This window comes from Callospermophilus lateralis, chromosome 6 (assembly GCF_048772815.1).
Source record: "Callospermophilus lateralis isolate mCalLat2 chromosome 6, mCalLat2.hap1, whole genome shotgun sequence".
In the NCBI taxonomy this organism is placed as follows: domain Eukaryota; kingdom Metazoa; phylum Chordata; class Mammalia; order Rodentia; family Sciuridae; genus Callospermophilus; species Callospermophilus lateralis.
This window is the reverse complement of record NC_135310.1, coordinates 15,987,820-16,009,246: the sequence shown is the minus strand read 5'-3', so window position 1 is coordinate 16,009,246 and position 21,427 is coordinate 15,987,820. Positions and strand designations below refer to the sequence as shown.

Sequence of the window (21,427 nt, the reverse complement as noted above, 5' to 3'; positions counted from 1 at the left end):
CTTCAGCAATGCTCCTGCAGCAGCTATTCAACATAATAATCCAGCAAACATTCTTTCTCTTGCCTGCGCCTCTCATTGGGAGCAGAGACCACTTCACCAACAGTCAGAGGTCTGCAGCTACTAACAATAGAAAAAATAGCTGGCACGGTGGCACATGCCTACGATCCCAGCGACTTGGGAGGCTGGGGCAGGAGGATCACAAGTTCAAAGCCAGCCTCAGCAACTTAGTGAGGCCCTTAGCAATTCAGCCAGATCCTGTCTCTGAATAAAAAACAAAACAAACAAAAAAAAAAGAGCTAGGGATGTAATTCAATGGTTAAGCCCCCCTGAGTTCAATCCACGGTACCCAAAAAATTAAAAAATAAACAAATAAATAAAGATAAGACCCCTTAAAGGGCCGTCGGCTCAGACTGGATTGGGCATCAGAAAAAGAAACGTCTGATGCGCCAGCTTTGACGTCACAGGGACCAGACCCCAGATGGCCCTGGACCCTGAGCTGCTGAGCAGCACATTCCTTATTCTCCAAGGACCGTGGTGCAGATGTGTCCCCGTGGGGAGAGGACAGCAGGCAGTGGGTGACTGCTTTCCTTCCTCCCTCCCCTCCTGGCCTTTCCTGCCTGCCTCACCCCTCTAGGAAATGCATGAGGCTGAATATGGACGTGAGATCCAAGAAGTCGCAGGGGATTTGAGCTTCGGCTCCTCTGTCCCGAGACTTCCCTGGGGTGCTTTCCTCAGGCTGGATGAGGGCCTGGTTCCTTCCTTCAGATGCCACTGAACAGTGAGAATTACAATAAGTTTTTGTCCCATTGAAATCGATCCTGCTGTTCCTTCTTTTGTTTGGAGGGGACTGGATTTGGGTTTGTTTTGTTCTGTTCTTCTGGTTTCTCATCCTGAACCTTCATCGTATTTCTGAGCCTTGGCTGGGTCCGTCCAAGTGAAGACACTGTGAAGCTCCCTGAGGAACTCGGGTCCTCCCTCCTTCCCTTCATTCTGATGTGCAAAGCTGTGCTTAGGACAGAATCAGACTTACTCTATCCCTGCTATCGCTGGGAGTTATCTACCAGAGAACTGCTTTTCTAGAATCATGCACACAGAAAGAAGCATGATGCCAGCTCATTTCTTCTTTAAACTGCTTTTAGGGCAGAAACTGTCAAAGGGACTTAATATTTATAAATTAATCTTTTGTTATTGTTGTGGTTTGGGTACTGAGGGTTGAACCTGGGTGTGCTCTACCACTGAGCTATATCCCCAACCCTTTTCATTTTGAGACAGGGTCTTGCCAAGTTGCTGAGGCTGACCTCAAAGTTGCAGTCCTCCTGCCTCAGCCTCCAGAGTCACTGGGGATCACGGGTGTGTGTACTGCAGTTGGCTCATGAATGAACCTTGAGTAGGGTAGAGCTGTACCAGCCCTTCTGTGGACAGGGCCTGTCCAGCCCCAGCTCACACACCACAGGGTTGCAGGATGCCCCAGGAGAGCACCTGCACTTTATGATTTGGGTCTTGAAACCTTATATTTTCACATAGGTTCTCAAAAGTTGCTCATCACCCTTGCGCTTTAAGAAAGAGGTCCAGGCCTCACCCTGGGCCTTCCTAGGAGTAGAACACCCCTTCTCCCTCTCCCATTTCCAGGCAGGGTCCAGGTAGGATGGATGTCCTGCTACCTAAACCGTCCTCACTGGCATCTGAAAGATGGTGATAATTAAATCTCCCCTTTCTGACTAAAATGAGATGTTCTGAAGCTGAGGCAACAATTGTGACATTCTTAGATCCCCTTCAAAGGCATCTGGGGGGCACTTTTTTATTTCTTATCATTCCATAACCAAAATAGAATGTTTTATATTCTGCCTTCCAATCTACTTTCCCACTGACTAAACAACTGATTGCTTTTTACATTCTCACCTTAGCGATTGCACGTCTGATTTCTTTTTTCCATCTATAATCAGACTTTCTCTACTTTTGCCAACCCTTCAAGTTTCCTTAAAATGGGAGAACACAGAACACAAACTCTAAGCCCCTCTAACCACAATACTGCAGAGGACAAAGGCAGTGTGGCTCCGCAACAGGTCCTCCCCAGCCAGCAAAACCACCCCCCTCTCCCCCAGCACCCCTCACTCCCAGGGCTCACTGGACTCATGTCCACAGCCACTAGAGCCACCGAGGTGATGCTGGCTATGTCTCTGGGGCAGGGGCTGCACAGGTGCACCCCCTCCCTAACATCCCAAATTTTTTCTATTTGTTCGTGTTTATTATACTTGTAACACTTCTGTGTTCCATTTACTCCCCTGACTTGGAATCCAATGTTAGGGAGTATTGAAGTTCCTGTCCCCTCTCTGTCTCTGTCTTGTGTTTTTAAACCCATCAAGCGTCCCCTGCACCTCCATAAGGCTCAGTCATCCGTGAGAGGCCAGGTCACTGCATTTCAGCAGAGTGAGCTCTGGTGGCCCACAGAGACCCTTCCCGGTGTCGTCCACATCAAAGGCCACGTGCTTGCATCTCCATTTTTCCTGCAATGGTGAAGGATTTTTTTTTTTTTCTGGAACTTTGGTGTTTTGTTTCATTTGTTTTTCTTCTGTTTGGGTATCAAGGATTGAACCCAGGAGTGCTTTGCCGCTGAGCCACATCCCCAGTCCTTTTTATGTTTTATTCTGAGACAGGGTCTCAGTAAGTTGCTTGGGCCCTCGCTAAGTTGCCTAGTCTGGCCTCGAGCTTGCCATCCTCCTGCCTCAGCTTCCCGAGTCACTGGGATTACAGGGGTGCACCACCCTGCTTTTTGGTATCTTTTATATATATTTTTTTTTAGTTTTAGGTGGCCGCAGTATCTGTATTTTATTTTTATGTGGTGCTGAGGGTTGAACTCAGTGCCTCCTGCATGCCAGGTGAGCACTCTACCACTGAGCCACAACCCCAGCCCCTGGTATCTTTAAAATGTAGTCTGATCACTTTCTCTTTCTAAAAGGTTGCAGGATTTAAGGTGGGCAAAGGATCTTAGTATTCTCTGAGAAAAACCAACAAAGCTTTAACCACAGGAAGTCCCAGGTCCACCCACTTCCTCTTGTCCCCAGAGCATTTTCAGACCCTGCCTTCTGTGCCCACTATGTCAGAGAGGAACTGAAATCCAAGGCAGCCAGATTCCTAATCTAAAATCCTAAACGTCCACAGGATCCTGCGGACCATTATCTGGAAGTCGTGGAAATTCTGGAATCTGTTGGGAAGTTCAGGTGCTGGATCCAGGAGCCATGCTGAGGCCAAATCCCCGTCTGTCTTCCCCCAGGGAAAACCTTCCCTGCAGTGTCCTGGCGCTTTTTTATGAATGAAGTCACTTGAATTTTCTCCTGGCCCCAAACTTCAGAAGTGCAACATAGTAACAGTTGAACCCCAAAAGTTTTTCTACTACTAAAACATTTTTTTTTCTTCTTTTTCAGGTTCCTCAAACAAGACTCATTGCCTTTTTGCTGCAGTTGGAGAAAAAAGTAAATTTGAAATATGCCTGTTACGCAATGTCGGGGAAATGATGAAATAGGCCAAAGACTTCTCCTCGGTTCATGGTGAATTCTGTTTGCAGCAGAGGACCTCCAGCGAGTCTGAAAGAAACAAATTTACTTTCTGCTTCTGCAGAGTTTACATTATTTTCTGCTGCTTATACTTAGAGTGTTTATTTTATGAGGACTAAGGGATGGCAAGAGTGTGAACTGAGAGGTACATTTTCCACTACAGAGTTTCTTATTTTGTCCCCCCCCCTTTTTTTTTCCAGTGCTGGGATAGAGCCCAGGGTCTCATGCATGCTAGGCAAGTGCTCTGCCACTGAGCTACACCCCCTGTTTTGTCTTTGAGCTAAAAATAAACATATCTAGAAAAATAACCCCGCTTTTGGTGCCAGATAAAACTGCTCTCTGAAGGTCACTGTCCATGTGAAGTTGGTGGGGTTGTTACCTGAGGCCATTTTCCTGGAAATTGTGAATGCATTCAGAGCTTTATAAATGTGACAGCGAAGAAATGAAACATGCCTAGAAATATCTGATCAACTGTGAGATCTTCTGACTGCTGGAGAATTGCGGGGTCTCTTGGAACAAAGTGCGCTGTACATCCAGAGCTGCTTTTTGGTGCCAGTGAAGTTGACCTCACTTACTTAAAACAACTGGATATGTGCTAGTTCCTTCCACCAGTGAATGAATCTCCAGTGCTATTTGAGGTTTCTAGGGCCCATAGGGCTAGGAAACATAGCTCTTAAAGGTCAGGTGTTTGGCAAATGTTTTTCCTTTGGCCCAGCCCTTCATTCTTGGTAGAGAATGCTTTATGGCCTGTTCCCCTCTCTTGAGAGTTCCTGACCCTTCTTTGTTTCCTTTTCTTCCTACAATAATATAAAATCATGTAAAAGTTAACACAAAACCAAGGATTCAGGAACTAACAAGGAGTGATTGTCCTCTAAGCAGTATAAGTAAAATGGTCACCATAAATACCCTAAATGACCCTGAGGCACGTCCTGTGGAGTCCTTCCTGTGGCTCTTGTACTGCCCTCTCCAGTGACCCCACTCAGCCCATAATGTATCTTTATGAACAATTTAGTTTGTTCCAAAACATTGTTTGATAACTGAAAGGGCTCCCCATTCAAAGGCTGCCTGGCCCAAGAATAACAAATGTCCCCTCCCTGTCCCTGCCCTTTATTGAGGGTACCCCCCAAAATATACAGCCCACCAGCATTTCCTGGAGGTAAATCCATCTGATGGTTAGGAGCCCTTAAGGCGAATTCACCGTCCACATAATGTACCAGGAAGCAGCCTGTCTCAGCTTTTTAATAAAAGCTACTTGAGGGTTTTCTTTTCTTTTCTTTTTTAAATATTTTTAGTTGTAGGTGGACACAGTACCTTTATTTTACTTATTTATTTTTTTATGTGGTGCTGGGGATTGAACCCAGTACCTCACACAGGCTAGGAAAGTTTTCTACCACTGAGCTACAACCCCAGCCCCAAGAAGTGATTTGTTTTTAAATGTTGCTTTCACTCTTCATGTTTTTATTATTTCCTCTGTCATTTAAAGTGTCATTTTCTATTTCTGAAAGCATTCTAGGGGAAAACGTACTTTGTAAAGATTGTAGGCCAAGGGCGTCCTTCCTTCCTGGGTTCACCAGGCAGCTCCTCAACTCCAAAGAGCAACAGCCCCGTCCCTCTGTGCGGAAGTCTTCCTCAGTGCGTTCCCAGGCAGGACCCAGGCTCTAGGTGTTGTGGGGACTCAAACTCTTTCCCCAGTTGGGGGCTCATTTTTAACCCTCTTGGTGTCCCCTGCGGCTCTGCTCACCTGTTTTCTCTCCTTGGCTGCCCTACTGTGTGGAGAGCACCCTACTGTGTGGAGAGCACACTCCTGCTGAGACATGCGCAGTCCCCAGCTGGAAGGAAGATCCTGGCAAGTGGACTAACAGGCTCCTCTACCCACAGTGACAAGAGGTGTTCACAGGCAGGAAGAAGGAGAGTCCATCCTCCATGTCCATGAAGGGCAACGGAGAGTCCATCCTCCGTATCTGTGGTTCCACCTCCATGGATTCAAACCACCAGTGATCAAAAATATTCAGAAAAAGAAAACCACATCTGAACAAGTACATACTTCCTTATCATTATTCCTAAACAATGCCGTAAGATAGCCATTTCCATAACATTTATATTATGTTAGGTACTACAAATAACTAAAAATGATCTTAAGTATAAAGAGGATCTTGTAGGTTCTATGAAAACACAGTCTGAGCATCTTCGGATTTTTCCATCTGTAGGGAATTCCAGAATGAATGTCCCAGGATACTGAGGGACAACTGAACTATTTAGGGGAGGATTGGGAGAAGCCAATTATCAACCATCTTTTCTGAAACTACAATGTGGGAAGGAAAATAATAATTAGAATAAACTTTGGCCTGGTGAGTAAGTGTAAGCTAGAAATCTTTCCAAGAAGGGCAGATCCTGATTTCTGTCTGCCTCTATATTCAGAATGTACAGAAATGGTAAAGGGCCCCAGCTACACACCAGGCACACAACAATTGTCCCCTGCCCTACCTGATGGCTGGTAGTGGAAAGGAGACGTCCCGGGCCAGAAGGATCACCCATGAAAGCTCAAACAACACTGTACAGATCCACTGATACAGAAGTGGAGGTGAACCTGGAATTGGCAGCAGGGCGATCAGTCAAGCTATTTATTAATACTTTTTTTTTTTTTAAATGGTGCTGGGGATTGAACCCAGGGCCTCACACATGCTAAACATACACTCAACCACCAATCTATACCCTGCCCCCAATTAATACTCATTATTCAATTGCCAAGGTTACTTTGTTTACTTTGACTAGAATGTGCTAATTTCATTAAAGTAACATAAAGGATGCGTCCCAACAGGTGTTTAAAGAGGTCTCCCCATCTGATACTGACCGCAGCTTAGTTTTTATCAGAGTGTACACTTGCCTTCAAACAAAATGGTAGACTAAGCTTACCTTATTTATTCCAGAAAAATCCTCATACACATATTTGTACATTGATTTTTATACAGTTGTATGCATAGGGAGTAAAAAAAAAAAAAGTGCATGTATTACAAATCTGTAATCCATATGCTCTGAAGAAGTTCAGCATCGAGACAGAACAACTGGTCAATAACAGGTCTTGATACAGTGCCTTGATCCCCAGTGTAGGCATAGACACTCAAGTGTCTTACACCTATATGTCAAACAAGGAAGATGACTAGGATTCAGGGGTGTGTGAACTTGAAGGAATAGTGAAGAAAATCACCACCTATCCTAATTTTCACTAAGCTCCAACTGCAAAGTAGTATTTCCTTCTGCTGTGCATGTCGGCAGTGATTCAAGGTGTTATTTTTATTATGTCATCAGTAGAAATCAGTTCCTACAGATATGCATGGTAGCATTTATGCTCTTCACTATCAAAATTATGGCAGTTATTAGATCTGCCACTTTCTTTGCTTCATATGTAAACAGGCATATATACAGCTGTACCAACTGTGCCTTTTCAACATGTTGATAATCACATTTCTCCATCACTGGTCTGCTTCCAATCATAGTGTTTTAGGTCAGGCATTTTAAAACATTATTCCAATAAAGGGTACACGGATCCACTAATCTGTTCAAGGGGGTCCATGGCACAAAAAAATGTTATGACCCCTGGGACTAGATATGAAATTTCACTGCAACCCAGTGCAGTGGCACTCACCTATAATCCCAGCAACTCAGGAGGCTGAGGCAGGAGGACCACAAGTTCAAGGCCATACTGGGCAACTTAGCAAGACCCGTCTCAAAATAAGAAGGACTGGGAATGTAGCTCAGTGGTAGACTGCCCCCGGGGTTAAGCCCCAGTAGCCAAAAAAAAAAAAAAAAACTCTAGCAGCCTAAACCCTGGTTCTGGGGCAGTGTTGCCTTCCCTGGAATTTGGCTACCTGTGTCTGTGTTCCAGGAGGTTGCTGAGAGCCCTTTGAGGATGCCTGGGCTATATCTAATAGAGATTCTTGTCCTGGGGTAGCTCAGGTGGCCTTGTCACCAGTTCCTCCAGCCTGACCCAGAGTGTACACTTCAATGTCCAGCCTGCTTAACAGTTTCAACCCCAGCCTGCAGCTGGCTGCCCCCACTGCCCTGTGCTGGGGTGGGGCTTCTCATACCGTGGCTTTAGATTCTGCCCAGCAACACATGCCCCGGCCCCAGCTCGCCCAGGACCTCAGCTTGCATCCTAGATCTGGCAACCACATGTTTGGGTGACAACAATGCCAGAACTTACTGTACGGTTTTCATGATAAAGGATCTTACACTGTGAAATAAAATTTTAATTCACTAATTTGTTCATTCATCCTACAAACATATCTTGGGTAACTACTGTGTGTGAAGCAGAATGTTTGAAGAAGAAAACACAGATTCAATCGCCACAGGGCGCTCTTCACTGTATCTCCAACCTGCAGAATAGTGGACTGAGGAAATACTAGTTGATCAATAAACATTTTCAGAGTGAATTAATGCATCCATTTATTCATTAAGCATGTGTTAGCTCACTTGTAACGGGCATCTGAATGAAGGCAGCCCTGTTCAGAACCTTGCCCTCAATTTGTGCCGTGTTTGCTAACTCCAAGTAGTTAGTGTCAGAATTGAATTGAATTGTAGTTCATCTAGATGGTGCGGGAAAATTGGGATCGATGTAGAATTTACTAAGCAAAAGATTTTAGTTCATGTCATGAGAAATTACTGAGATGCACAAATACCAAAAGTTTAAGAAATCACAGTTCAGATCTGATGGCCTACACCCTGTCCCTGGTGGGTTGCTTACAACCCCCAGATCACACCTTGAGAAATACCACACACACACTCTCTCTTACTCTGTTGCTTAGGCTGACCTCTGACTCCCGAGCTCAGGTAGCCGGCACTACAGGTGCATGTCTCCACACCTGGCTTGAGAACTTACTTTAAAGAGAGATTTCATTTCCACATCAAGCTGTTGATGGTTTGGGGGTTCTAATTTGGGTTCACACACTTATTCTTCAAGAGCTGGGAAAAACTGTTTTTGTTCCTTTGTTTTGGTTTGAGATACTATGGATTGAGCACAGGGACGCTCTACCACTGAGCTGCTTCCCCAGTCCTTTTTATTTTTCAAGGATCTCATCTCACTAAGTTGCTGGCCTTGAACTTGTGATCCTCCTTGCCTCAGCTTCCCAGGTATGTGCCATCGTGCCCAGAATGAACCAGGCAAGACTTCTGCCACAGTCCATGAATTTCCTAAAAGCAAGTCGGTGTCTACAGCCCTGGTCAGATGCCATTGGTCACCGTAGATGGGACAGAGTTAAATAGCCCATGTCCATTCCACTACTTGGCAATTGCTATGGGATGCTGCTTACAGGTGCTTCATGTTCGGAACAGAGAACATGCATATAAAATGACTATATATTTAGGGGATTGCCCAAGGAAACATTCTTAATGATGACTGTTGAGCCCTCTTTAAGTCTCAGTAAGATGACTGATTTCTATACCAGAAGGTGGATGTCATGAACAAAAAATAATGGAGAAAACACTTCACAAACTGGCTGAGGTTGGTGCACACACCTGTAATCCTAGCAACTGGGGAGGCTGAGGCAGGAGGATCATACGTTCAAAATCAGCCCCAGCAACTTAGCAAGGCCCTAAGTAACTTAGTGAGACTCTGTCTCAAAAAAAATGAGAAAAGGGATGAGGATGTGGCTCAGTGATTAAGCATCCCTGGGTTCAATCCCTAGTACAAAAAAAAAAAAAAAAAAAAAAACTTCACAAACAAGAATAGGACCCTATCGTTGAGTCTTCAAGATGAAACAGAAAAGGAATAAAAAATTTAACCATGCCACCTTCCTATAAACTCAGCTTTGTCAAAGTGGGTCACCATCCTAGGTATTTCAATCCTATTCCTTTGTTGTGTTTTAATTGAAGATTGAACCACATACCCAGTTTGGGGGTTTTTTTTTCAATTTTTTTTTTTTTTTAGTTGTAGATGGACACACAATATTTTTATTGTTATGTGGTACTAAGGATCAAACCCAGTGCCTCATACATGCAAGGCAAGCTCTCTACCACTGAGCCACAGCCCCAACCCCAGTCTTTTTACTTTTTGATTCAGGGCCTCTCTAAGTTGCCCAGGCCAGCCTCTAACTTGCAGTCCTCCTGCCTCAGTCTCCAGAGTCTCTAGGATTACAGGCATGTGCCACCAATCTCAATCCTTAATCTTTTGTGCCACTGAAGCTCTGAGTAGGCAACTCCCTGGGTCTAAAGTGAGGCCATCTAACCTAGTATTGCTTCCCTGTGTCCATGACTGGAGCCCCTGTTCTGCTGCAATGGTCACTTTTCACGGAGCAACACCAGGTCATATCTGGTGTATTCAAGTTAAGCTAAGCCCATATGAAGTAGTTGAACATAGACAACCTCTCTAGGCAGGTACTAAGTGATCCCCTAGTATTTAGGCCAGTTTTTGTAATACAAAGATGTTTCAGAATCATGACTTTTAATTAAAAAAAAAAAAAAAAAGCTGGTCCCAGGAGCACCTTCATTAGATACTTTCTTTAAAATGCAGCCCTTTTCCAGGCATGGTGGTGCACATGCTGTGATCCCAGCAACTCGGGAGGTTGAAGTAAGAGGATCACTAAATCTGCTAATCCAGGAAGGGTTGAGTCTCTATCCCCGCCCCGAGCCAAGGCATGACAGCAAGCCTGAGGCAGTGGCACACATCTGTAATCCCAGCTGCTGGGGAGTCTGGGGCAGGAGGATCACAAGTTCAAAGCCAGCCTCAGCAATTTAGCAAGGCCCTAAGCAATTTACCAAGACCCTGTCTCAAATTTTTAAAAACCATAAAATATGTTTGGAATGTGGCTCAGTGGTTAAGCACCCCTGGGTTTAATCACTGGTACTCCACCCCACCCCACCCCCAAAAAAATAGTGGGCTTAGTGGATTAAGGAAGATAGGAGGATTCTCCAAAAATGGTCCTAGAAGCCATTAAACACCCTGGGTTCCTACTAGATAGTCTCCTGAAATGCTCTAAAAATCTGAATTTTCAAATATGCCATCAACCATATTCATCCCGGGATTAAAATGAGAGTAAAAGTAGGTTTACTCTGGACACCACCCATGCCCCCTCTGTTCTGGCACAGCAGAGCTCAGAGGAGAGCGGTGTAATTGCTTAGATTGAGCTTGAGGTTAGAGTGTTTATGTAACAAATCAGCTCAACTTAAATATTTCTCATTGCACACTTGAGGCTGCAAAGCTTTGCCCAGAACATCAAGGGGAATGTCATCTGTTTACCTAATCCTGTGTGGGCATCTATGTTTACACCAACGGACCTGAGAGTTCAAAGTCAGTCAACGTTTTCAATCATATATCATGTTGCTTACGCATTTTACAATAAGGACGGTGAAGAGACGATTTTTCAAAACCACCAGACTGATTACATTTGTGCATGTACTTAGGAGCAGGCCCGGTTAATGAATGTTCGCTTGGCAAAGTCTGACAATTAAGGAATTTTTCTTCCTGGGATAATTGCATGAGCCCTGATAATTTTCCTCTAAATCAGCCTCCCGGAGACTCCCCCCTTGATAGAGACAATGTGTACCAGACAAAGAGCAGAGGCAGACACCCCAGGAGCACCAGGAAGGCTCTCCTGGGCTCCTTGCAAGCCAGCTACATGAGAAGTGGTGCTTTCTAACTCCAGTATGGAGCTGGAATCCAGAGACTTCAGGGGCCACTGGGAAAGACCCACTGAACAGCCCCCCTCTCCTGTGAGGCATTTTAGACGGTGGCCTCATTACATAGAGTGAAAAATTGAATTTCCAGAATATCAGGCACGCCCAAACTCATATGTGAGTACAAAAATGTATTCCATAGTCAAAAGTAGTTTTAAATTATTCATGCCACCTAGCTCGTCATTAGAACAGATAATTGATCTAACTGTAAATACGTATAAACAGAAGTGACAGGAACAGAAACATCCACAACAAACTACAGATGGACAGAAAAGTCCACTTAAGTGCTGAATAATTAGGGAGGCCGGGAGCCAGGAGAGGTGGGAGGCCCGAGCTCCGGTAATGAGTGCGCTGGGAGGCCGGCGGATCTGCAGAGGAGGCAGGATGGGCCAGCAAGGGGGCGTGGCCACGGCCCAGGAGCCAACCTCTCGCAGGGAGAGATCAATCTGCGGTGGGGTCTGGTTTTTAACAACTCTGAACTCATCAAGGCAAAAGTGACAGATGGGGCCATGGCCAAAATGAGGGGGAGAAGGGGAGGGGGGAATCACACTATTTGAGACATCTGAGCTCCTCCTGCAGCCCAGAGACAGCACAGAGAAAGCACACAGCATCCAGAATTCCACCCATCCCTGACCTGCTTCTGCGCAGAGGGAGAGAGCGAGTGGTAAGCATTTTCTTAGGAGGAATAATTTCTAATGCTCCGTAGAGCGTCAGGATAACTGAAGTCGACACCAATTAGTTGCATGTTTCAAAATGGCTAGTAGAGGGGATTTTGAATGCTCCCAACACAAAGAGATGATAATGTCCAGGTGATAGATACAGCAATTACCCAACATCATCACAGACTGTGTACCTATATTGAAATGTCATACAGCACCCTACTATAAATATGTGCTATGACTGTGTGGCAATTAAAAATAAAAATATATTTTTAAAAAAGTTCTTAAAAGCAACTCTTTCCCCTAGTGGGTGACGATTTGGAAGCATGAAGATACTAACTTGGGGTTTCTCTTTTTTTAAAAAAAAAAAAAAGAAAGAAAGAAAACAATTAGAAGATTCAAAGCAGCTGTTTAGAACACAGAAGGTTTTAAGGATAAAAGAATATGTTGTCCCTCTAAGCCTCCCCTATCCTGGGCCTTTCCAACCATGGTGTGATCCCATTCACACCCAGGAAGATAATCCACAAAAAGAAACTCCATCCAAACCTTAGAGAAGTCTGCAACTGGAGAATAAAAAGTCCAAGTGAGCTGGCAGTATCAATCAACCCTAAAGGAGAACGCAAAATGTAAATTCCAGGCTCTTGGCAGATTTTGAAGTGGGAACAGAGACCTGGGAAGATGTCTTGCCTCTGTACAGACACCTGATGGTAGACACCTGAACCCAGGTCAGCAACCAGACCAGGTAGTGACCAGCCTCAGTAAGGAGCTTCCCAATGAAGGTGCCCAGTGGCAGGGGAACATAAATGGCAGGAAATAAGCCAGTAAATTGGGTGTCTTTTTGGTCAATCTTCTTATAATTGTTAACATTTACTGAAAGATGACTTTCCGCCAAACATTTTTCACATATTATTTAATTTTGGGAAGTGGATTCTTGTCATTTTCTCCTATTTTATAGCTAAAGAATCTTAGGCTTGAAGAGCTGAGGGGACATGCCCAAAGTCCCACATGTGATACTTCTTCGAAGGTCCTTAGGATCCTTGGGCCAAGGCCAAGCCAGCATTATGGAGTGAGTGAGAAAAGCTCAAAGAGAGGAAAGCCACTTGTGGGGTAAATGATTTGGAGGCATAATTAACAAAGCATGGATTGTGCAGCTGTGTGGCCACCCAGACCCCACACGCCTGAGTGACCTGGGAAAACTGCCCACTATTGCCTAACTGTCCCCAGCAAGAGCAAGAGAGGAACTATAACACAGAGCCTGTGCCCTCTTGCACAGAACAAGCAGCCTCTCAGCCCAGGGCCCTCGCCCAGGTGAGAGAAGAGTGGGCAAGTGCCCCAGGATGCCAGCCGTCCTTGGTGCCCATATGCAGTGAGTGACTGCTTGTGCAAATCTACCAGTGTCACGCACATTCCAAATACATGCCACAAGCCCAGATGCCAGTCCATGGGCTGAAATGTGGGATCAAAATGGAGCAGTAAATCAACTTGGAAATTGGTAATATTGCTACCATGATATATTTGGGATAATCTTGTTTAAAATCCTGTGGTCTGATGGAATTTTCTCTGAATCACTGTTTTAAGAGATGAAGAAATTTTTTATGGAGTATTGAATTCAAATTAAGACACTTGCATTACTAGTTCCTTATCCCTGGTGCAGTGGGGAGCAGGGTTCCAGGCAGAAGCAGCCAGGGGAGAGGACATCTGCAGGAGGCCAGGCACACCTGCCGAGGGGCTCAGGAGGGGGATTCCTTCCATCTTCCTTCCCACTGTTCGAGGTGCTCCTATGAGGCCAACCCTTCACCTGGCCCTGAGAATGCAGACATGGCAGGGCCAGGTGACTGCACTCTCCAGGGTCCCAATTTAGTAGGTAAAGAGCAGCTGCAGGACCCAAGCCAGAAATCAGGGAAATGGGAGGGAGATTCCAGGAGCCCTCGTCCCCAGAGGAAGACATACCACACAAATGCTCCAACTCCGGATGAGAGGGTGCAGGGGTGGTGGTGGAGGTGCAGGAGGTTGTGGCCGCATGGGTTAGGGATGGACTCACCAAGGATATTGTACAGGAAATTGTCACCTCCCTTCTTGATGGAGTACAGCATCGAGTGACAGATCAGAGCTGGGGTTGAATATCATCTCTACCTGTAACCAGCTGTGTGATGCTGGGCAAGTTACTTAACCTCTCCCAGCCTTATTGGCCTCTTTTATAGAATGGGAATAATAGCACCTGCCTCTCAGGGTTGTTACCAGGGAGTAATTTGGTTCCACTCACAACCTGCACACCGTGGGCTGGGAACGTAGCACCTACTGAGTGTTAGTATTATCACTGTCCTTAGCACTAACAGAAATATTACTTCCTGGCCTTGCTTAGCAACATATGGTAGCCGCTGAACACTTTTCTTGTCAATTCATTAGCAACGTGGACACTCCAGTTACCCAGGATGGCAGGTGGAAATAGGATAGAGAGAACTCCTGAGCCGGGTACCATCAGGAGAGGGAAGCCTTGTCTCAAGGTTAGTAGAAAATGGAAGCAAAGGACAGACGTGGTCCCCTTACAGTTGCAGGAGCACATCCAGCATCCAACAGTGACATGGTGTGAACGATTCTTAAAGGCTTCCTTAGAGACTTGCCCTACCTGTGGGACACTGAACCAGGTGGAGGCTGTGAGCCTGAGGGTTGACAGGCTCAGTCCACCTGAGGGAGGGAGGGAGGGAGGGAGAAACAAGAGGAAAGTGGGCTGAGAAACTAGGGCCCAGGAAGCCCTGGACAGTTCCTGCCTGCTCTGGGGCCCCCACCGGAGGTTGCCAGGAGCCGAGTACAGGTGTATCCTGGGCCTCCATGGGCAGGAAACCTCACGTGTGCAGCTGCCTCCTGGGGAAAGAGCCACGGCCACCCGCAAGACCCTGCCTTTTGGACTTACAGTCCATGGCCCAGGTCAATGCAAGGGCCAGTCTTTGGTTTCCTGGAAAACTGTTGACCCTCCTGGAGGAAGCTGACTCTAGAACAATCTCTGACTCCTTCACCTCCCCCAAGACATCCTTAGAAAAGGAGAGCCGAGGAGATTCCTTCCCTGGGAGCATCACAGTGTCACTGATGAACGCAGCCAGCCCCCCTGCAGAGGGTGTCTCCATTGTAACAGCACCTGGTTCCAGAGACTGAGACAGAGGGAAGGCACTGGGCTGGCAGGAGGCCTTCTCAAGGTGACAGCTGCTGCCCTCCTGCCCAGCCCAGCTGGTCCCCCAGAGACAGCCCTGTGCGGAGGCAGCCCTGGCTAGCACTGGTGCAAGCAGAAAAATGGCTTAAACTGAGGTAACAGAACTCGTGATGAGATACTCCAGAGGAAAGGAAAGACTGCGGAGCCATCAGCCTCCCTGATGGTGCTAGGACCGTGCTCATCTAAAATACAAGATTACGTGTTGTCTTTATTTTTACACTAAAATTTTGGAAATAGACTTTTTTGTTAGTATTTCAATTTTTGAAATGATTATTATGTTCACTGTTTATTATTTTTTTACGTGTGTGGTGCTGGGGATGGAACCCAGGGCCTCACACATGTTAGGCAAGGGTTCTGCCACTGAGCCACACCCCCACACCCCCCAGTCCCCCAGTCCATTTTTTAATGTGACTACAACTTAGCACGTGTGACCAACATCATGGTGGACAGCCAAAAATGCCCTCCTCAGGAGTGGATCCAGATGGAGTGGCAGAGCCAGCTGGCCTGACCATCTACCCAGCGCTGCTGCCTGCCTGTGCAACCTGGGCAGGTGGTTCATCCTCACAATGCTGGGGTTTCCATGTCATCGATGATGGTTACTTTATAGGGTCGTCTTGAAGATAAGCCATTAACAAGGCAATGTGCTTGCCACGGTGCCTGGCACAGAGTAAAGGACTGGTGGCTAGGCTGTATTCTTATCAATATTCTCCTAACAGAATTGTTTTTAAATGGGTGATTGAGATCTAAAAATCATTTTTATGTGATTAAGAAGCACTAACAGGGCTGGGGTTTTGGCTTAATGATAGAGAACTTGCCTTTCACATGTGAGACACTGGGTTCGATTCTCAACACCACATTAAAAAAAAAATAAATAAATAAAGGTACTGTGTCCGTCTATAACTAAAAATATTTAGAAGAAGAAGAACAACAACAACAACTAACAAACCTAAAAGAAGGACTTGTAGAGACTGACTCAGAGTCCTATGAGGAGCCTGGTCCTTGGAATCAGGAAAGGACATGAAGTCCTTCTAAGCATCCCCCAGGGGAGGATAAGCCCGCTGGCTGGTGGCTCCTTTGGGAAGCAGGACAAGCGCTGGTCCCCAGCAACTGCCAATCACAGCTGTGAGCAAACGACCTGATGTCTTTTTATTAAAATTCTGTTTGCTCTTATCACTGCGTCTTGTCATTTATGCTCCTGAGATGCATGACCACGTAAGGCACATTAACCTTCCATTTCCCTCGGCACCCAACTGTTAACTATCACCCCTCCCCTGACCCCAGAGACGTACAAGGAGGCATTTAAAATGGACATTGGGTGGATCAGGATTGACATTTGGCTTTGAAGTTGTCAGACCTGATTGGAAACCAGGGAGAGAAGAGCATGCTGGGGCAGAGAAACCCTTTCTTGTTTTTCTTGCAAAAGGCAGAGTGGCTTTTGTTTCATGGAAGCTCGGGCAGTGGCAGCAGTTTTTGAAGTGAGAAGATTTTGCTTTTCACTTGGGCTGTGACTGCGACCTGACCTGACAGCTTCCCATGTATGAGTTGTGGCTACTGGTTTGAGGCTACTGTTCTCCGTGTATCAGGTCAAATTCAGTCATTCCTGGAGAAGGAGGAGACAGCCCTGGTCTCTTCCCTCAATCACTACATTGTATCTGTGCAAACTCTAAGAGGGACTCCGGTGACCAAAGAGTCTTGGAGAGATGGGGTAGGAAACGGTAGCTGAAGTAACAAGACAGACAGAAAAGCCAAGCATCCTAGAGGGCACAGGGCTCCTCTCCAGCTGGGCCCAGGACAGGGCACAAAGATACCAGGAATGGAGAGGGGAAGCAGAAAATACCCTGTGGTCTAGAGAAGGAATAAAGAGTTCCTAAGTAAAAATGATTTAAAATGAGGCAATGATCCACCAATAGTTGAAGGAGAAGCGTGAGATTCTTAAGTCATAACCCCATGCTAGATTACCCTAGAACCTACTTCCTAATTTGAAATATCTTGATTCTGATTTAAAAGTGTATTAACCATGGTTTATTGGGGATACAGTCTCAGCCTGGGAAGATGGAAACAGTTCCAGGGATGATGGCCGTGATGGCTACACAACGTGAACATACTTAACGCCCCAAAACTGTGCACTTATAGGGAATTAAAACGAGCAATTTGGTTTGGTGTATATTTTACCACTTTAAAGAGAAAAAAGTTAAGCACATGAATTATCAGACACCTGCAGCAGGACACTCTGGTGCACCCCTGTCATCCCAGCGACTCCAGAGGCTGAGGCAGAAGGATTGTGAGCTCAAGGCCAGTCTTTCTCAAAATAAAAAATAAATTTAAGAAAAAAAAGGGGGCGGGACTGGGGATGTAGCTCAGGGATAAGCAGCCCTGGGTTCAATCCTTGGTACCAAAAATAAAAAACAAAAATTATAAAAATTTTTAAAAAGACCTACAAATTTTTGACTCATCTAATATAAATTCATCTCCCCAACCTCATCCACATTATTTCTGGGGTTCAAATAAACCCTGGTTTTAATGGTCAGATTTTACTCCAGTTAATTAGACCACCTGGAGTAAGTCATCTTATCTTCCTAGTTTTCAGTTGCCTCGTTTATACAATGAGAAACTCGACAAGAACTGTCTGTTGTGGTCGTGGTATTCTAGAGGTACTAACAACTGCTCTTTACTGAGAGCCTGCTACATGCCCAGCTCCCTGCTGTGCCTTGAGTCACAAGGCCCTTGTGAGGGTGAGATGATGATCCTCGTGGAAGAGGCAGGAGTCAGGCCCAGAGAGGTTCAGGAACTTGCTCATGTGCAGCAAGTGAGTAAATTGGGCTTTGGGCTTTGGTCTGTGGGACCCCTAAACCAGTGCTCTCAGTTGCTGCTCCATCCTGCAGGAAGGAGAACCTCAGAACCAAACCTCCAAGGAGTTTTCAACCTGAAAAAGCAATTAACCTGAAAGAAAAGACTGAAATCTAAAAAGAGCAGCCACTTCCTACTGGGTGACAGATGATGCTGTCTTCTCCTGGGGATGGAGGTTGAGGAACATGGGCAGGAAGAAGAAGAGGCAAGCAGGTGACCCTGCTGGTTCTTCCCAAGTTAGATCTTCACCGTTGGGTTCATGATTTCTCTCTAAACACAGTAAAACTCCCCCAGGTGACACACAGCCTTATTTCAGTATAATTAAAGTGTGTTTGAGAAGACAGGCATGACTCTCAGATCTTCTTCCTCCAGGTCCCCACCCCCTACACAGCCAAGACTCCACTCTCCTGAGCATCCAGACTCCGAAGAGATATCCGCTCTCAAGTCTGCATCGAAGGTCATGGACTTTCAAATGTTCCTTTTCCTATCTCCCTAATCCTTGGCAATAATGCAGGCTCGGAGCAGGCATCAGAGTGGGCATATCCATGTGTTCTCAACCAGAGGAGCCGGCAAGACCAACAAGAGTACAGCTGAGCTCTAACTGCCCATGGGATACAGAAAAACCATGGATGTGTACCTTTGGGGAAAAAATACCATTGAAAAATCAACCTAGGAACCAGGCATGGTGGCACATGTCTGTAATCCCAATGACTTGGGAAGCTGAGGCAGGAGGATCACAAGTTCAAGGCCAGCCTCAGCAACTTATCAAGTCCCTCAGCAACTTATCAAGTCCCTCAGCAACTTAGCAAGACCCTGTCTCAAAATTTTTTAAAAAAGGGGTGAGGGGTTGTTGAGGATGTGACTCAGTGGTTAAGTAGTGGTTAAAAGAGACCTAGGAATTGGATTTTTAAAAAATATTGGAACATCCATATGAAGTTATTACATAGGTCTTAGGAACGAATCGGATCTTCAATGGAGCAAATCACTGTTCAAACCAATGGACAAAACTTTGGAACTGGAGGCCAAGATAAGCTATCATTTTGCAGAAATAGAGACAGAGGAGAAATGGTATTAAGAATCTTCAACAGAAGTTTCAAGTACTACAACAAACATCCTGGGAAAAGAAGAGCTTAGGACATGGTACAGAAGAAGCTCAAATGCAAATCCAGGTATGCCCAAGGACGCCTTTCTCCTCAACGACAGGTTGACTAATGCGGCTCACCAGCAGTCACCAAGCTGGAGCCAAAGATGGGACCAGAGCTCCACCCACCAGCATATGTCACCCATTACATGGAAATATGCATTATATATATAGCTGAGGTACTAAGGTACTAAGGTACTAAGGTACTGAGCAACATGCATGAACAAGTATACCCCTCGGTTCATCATAAAGATCCAAATGTTCTTTGTTTCCCGAGGATGTCCTGAATTTACAAGCCCTGTATGTAGATATCTGCATCATTGGATTCTATCGACTGATAACCAAGAGTGGTCACCTGAGGGGAGTGAAGCAAGGTAAGTAGCCCACATCAGTTTGTTATTCTAGCTCAATAAATGACTCTATACCTTAATGATTTAAAGCCATTTATTATTGCTCATGGTTCCTACGGGTCAGAAATTTGGAAACACTCAGAGGGAGCAGTTTTGTCTCTGCTCTGCAGTGACCAGAGTTTCAGTGGAAAGCTGAAGAGTGGGAGGGACTCATCAGAAGGCCTGTTCACCCACATGTCTGACCATGGGCACAGGCTCTCAGCTGGGGGCCTTGGAGGCTGGAATGCCCATATACAGCTTCTCCATGTGCCCTGAATTTCCTCGAAGATGGTGGCTGGGATCCAGGAGGAGCATCCCAAGACAGAGACCCAGATAGAAGTTCCGTCCTTGTTCTGACCTTGCCTGACAGGCACACAGCATTGCTTCCACCAAACTCGCTGATCAGGCTGATTCCAAGCCTTAGTAGCTTCAAAGGGAGGGGACCCAGTGCCACAGCTCCATGGAACAAACATCCATGCTGTAAGGAGAGTAATGGAGAAGGATACTTCTACAGGCAGAGCCCCCTTTGGAAAAGGCAGCCTTCCCTCACAGAATCCTGCTGTAAAGAGGATTTCTAGAGGGGTGTGCTCCATGGTTCAATGACTTCATAAACGAGAGTCTTAGTTGGATTCCAATGGAGGGGATTATTCAGTGTCTGGTGACATGAGGGGACGTGAAATTAGAAAGGTATGTTAGGACCAGGTTGAGAGAGCTGGAATGACATTGAAATTGTAGACATTATTCACAAGGCACTAGGGAGCCACAGAAGTATTTTCAACAAAGATTGCCCTGTGGCCCTGGAGAGGGTAGATTAGAGAGAGCCACGAGGCAGGGAGACCAATTGGGAGCTAATTAAAGTGGTCCAGGTAAGAAATGTCTGGAGTCTGGACGGTGGCATTTGTCTGCATCTCTGGGCTGCCAGCCTATACCATCTGCCCATTTTTGTTCCTGGCTAATTATAAAAACAGCCGGGACCCAAAGAGTTGTAGCATCTAATATTAGATTATAGGTTTTAAAGTACCCATTTTATTTTTATAATCATAGACATACCTTATAAAGCAATTTGCCTTAAAATTAACATTTACTTAACACAGGGCTGTGACATTTTATAAAGCATGGATTTTGCTTATAAACTGCATAATGTTCTTCCTACATAAGCTTCTTCTTGTATTTGTTTTTAATGAATCATTTGAATATATTACCATGGTCCCTCTGTCCTCCTTTTCCAACTTTATTTAACCCTCACTATAAGCCAAAGTCACTGGGCAAATTAGGTCCCTGGTTCTCTGGAAAACTTGACTGCGTTCGCACTTTGCTTCAGAAGTTTGAGATTTTCGTGGAAGAGGGGAGGGCATATCACAGATGTCTCTAAGAATGTGATAAAAACTCGCAGATGAGCTTGCTGTCTCGTGGAATGGGAAATAGCTTTGGGGTAGTGGCCCGAGCCAAGAGGGTCACAATGAAGCAGCTGTAAGTTGGACCTGAATGAGGTCACAGTCATGGCAGGACTCCTGGCCATTGAAATGAGGGCACTGCCTGAGCTGCGGCAGTCACTCGTGCCGTCGAACTTGAGTTTCTCAGGATGAGCGTGGTACTTAGACGTCCCTGAAGGCCACATCCTGCAGGGATGGCCATCTGCTTGGGAACCTCAAGTAACTGTGTGCACCGTCAAATCAAGTGGAACCTGTCCTTTCACCTGTCTATCTGAGGTCGCACTTAGAACTGTGACTTGTAGTTTAGTTTGCTCTTGGATTTCTTTATTTAAATTTTAATCTTGTTGTATAAACACTCCTTGGCACATTTTACAGGCCTGAAATTCTTTCTATCATGGCTTTTCCTCCTCCTCCTCCTCCTCCTCCTCCTTCTTCTAACAAACTCTGGAGTCTAGACTTTGTCAGGTGAATCCACGAGTTTGGTTCATACCAAAGCCAGAGTCACATTCCGGGAGCCTGCCTTGTTACTGACCT

At 45.7% G+C, this 21,427-nt stretch overlaps 1 protein-coding gene across 2 annotated transcripts in view; it reads left to right on the top strand.

Moving 5' to 3' along the window:
- Mthfd1l (methylenetetrahydrofolate dehydrogenase (NADP+ dependent) 1 like) overlaps positions 1 to 3,930 on the top strand; it is a 185,740-nt gene extending 181,810 nt beyond the window's left edge. For both annotated transcript variants that reach the window (XM_076859640.2, XM_076859643.1), the window contains one exon: positions 3,423 to 3,930. The gene's annotated coding sequence lies outside the window, so the exon portion shown is untranslated. The remainder of the gene's footprint in view (positions 1 to 3,422) is intronic.
- The last annotated feature ends 17,497 nt before the right edge of the window (positions 3,931 to 21,427 follow it).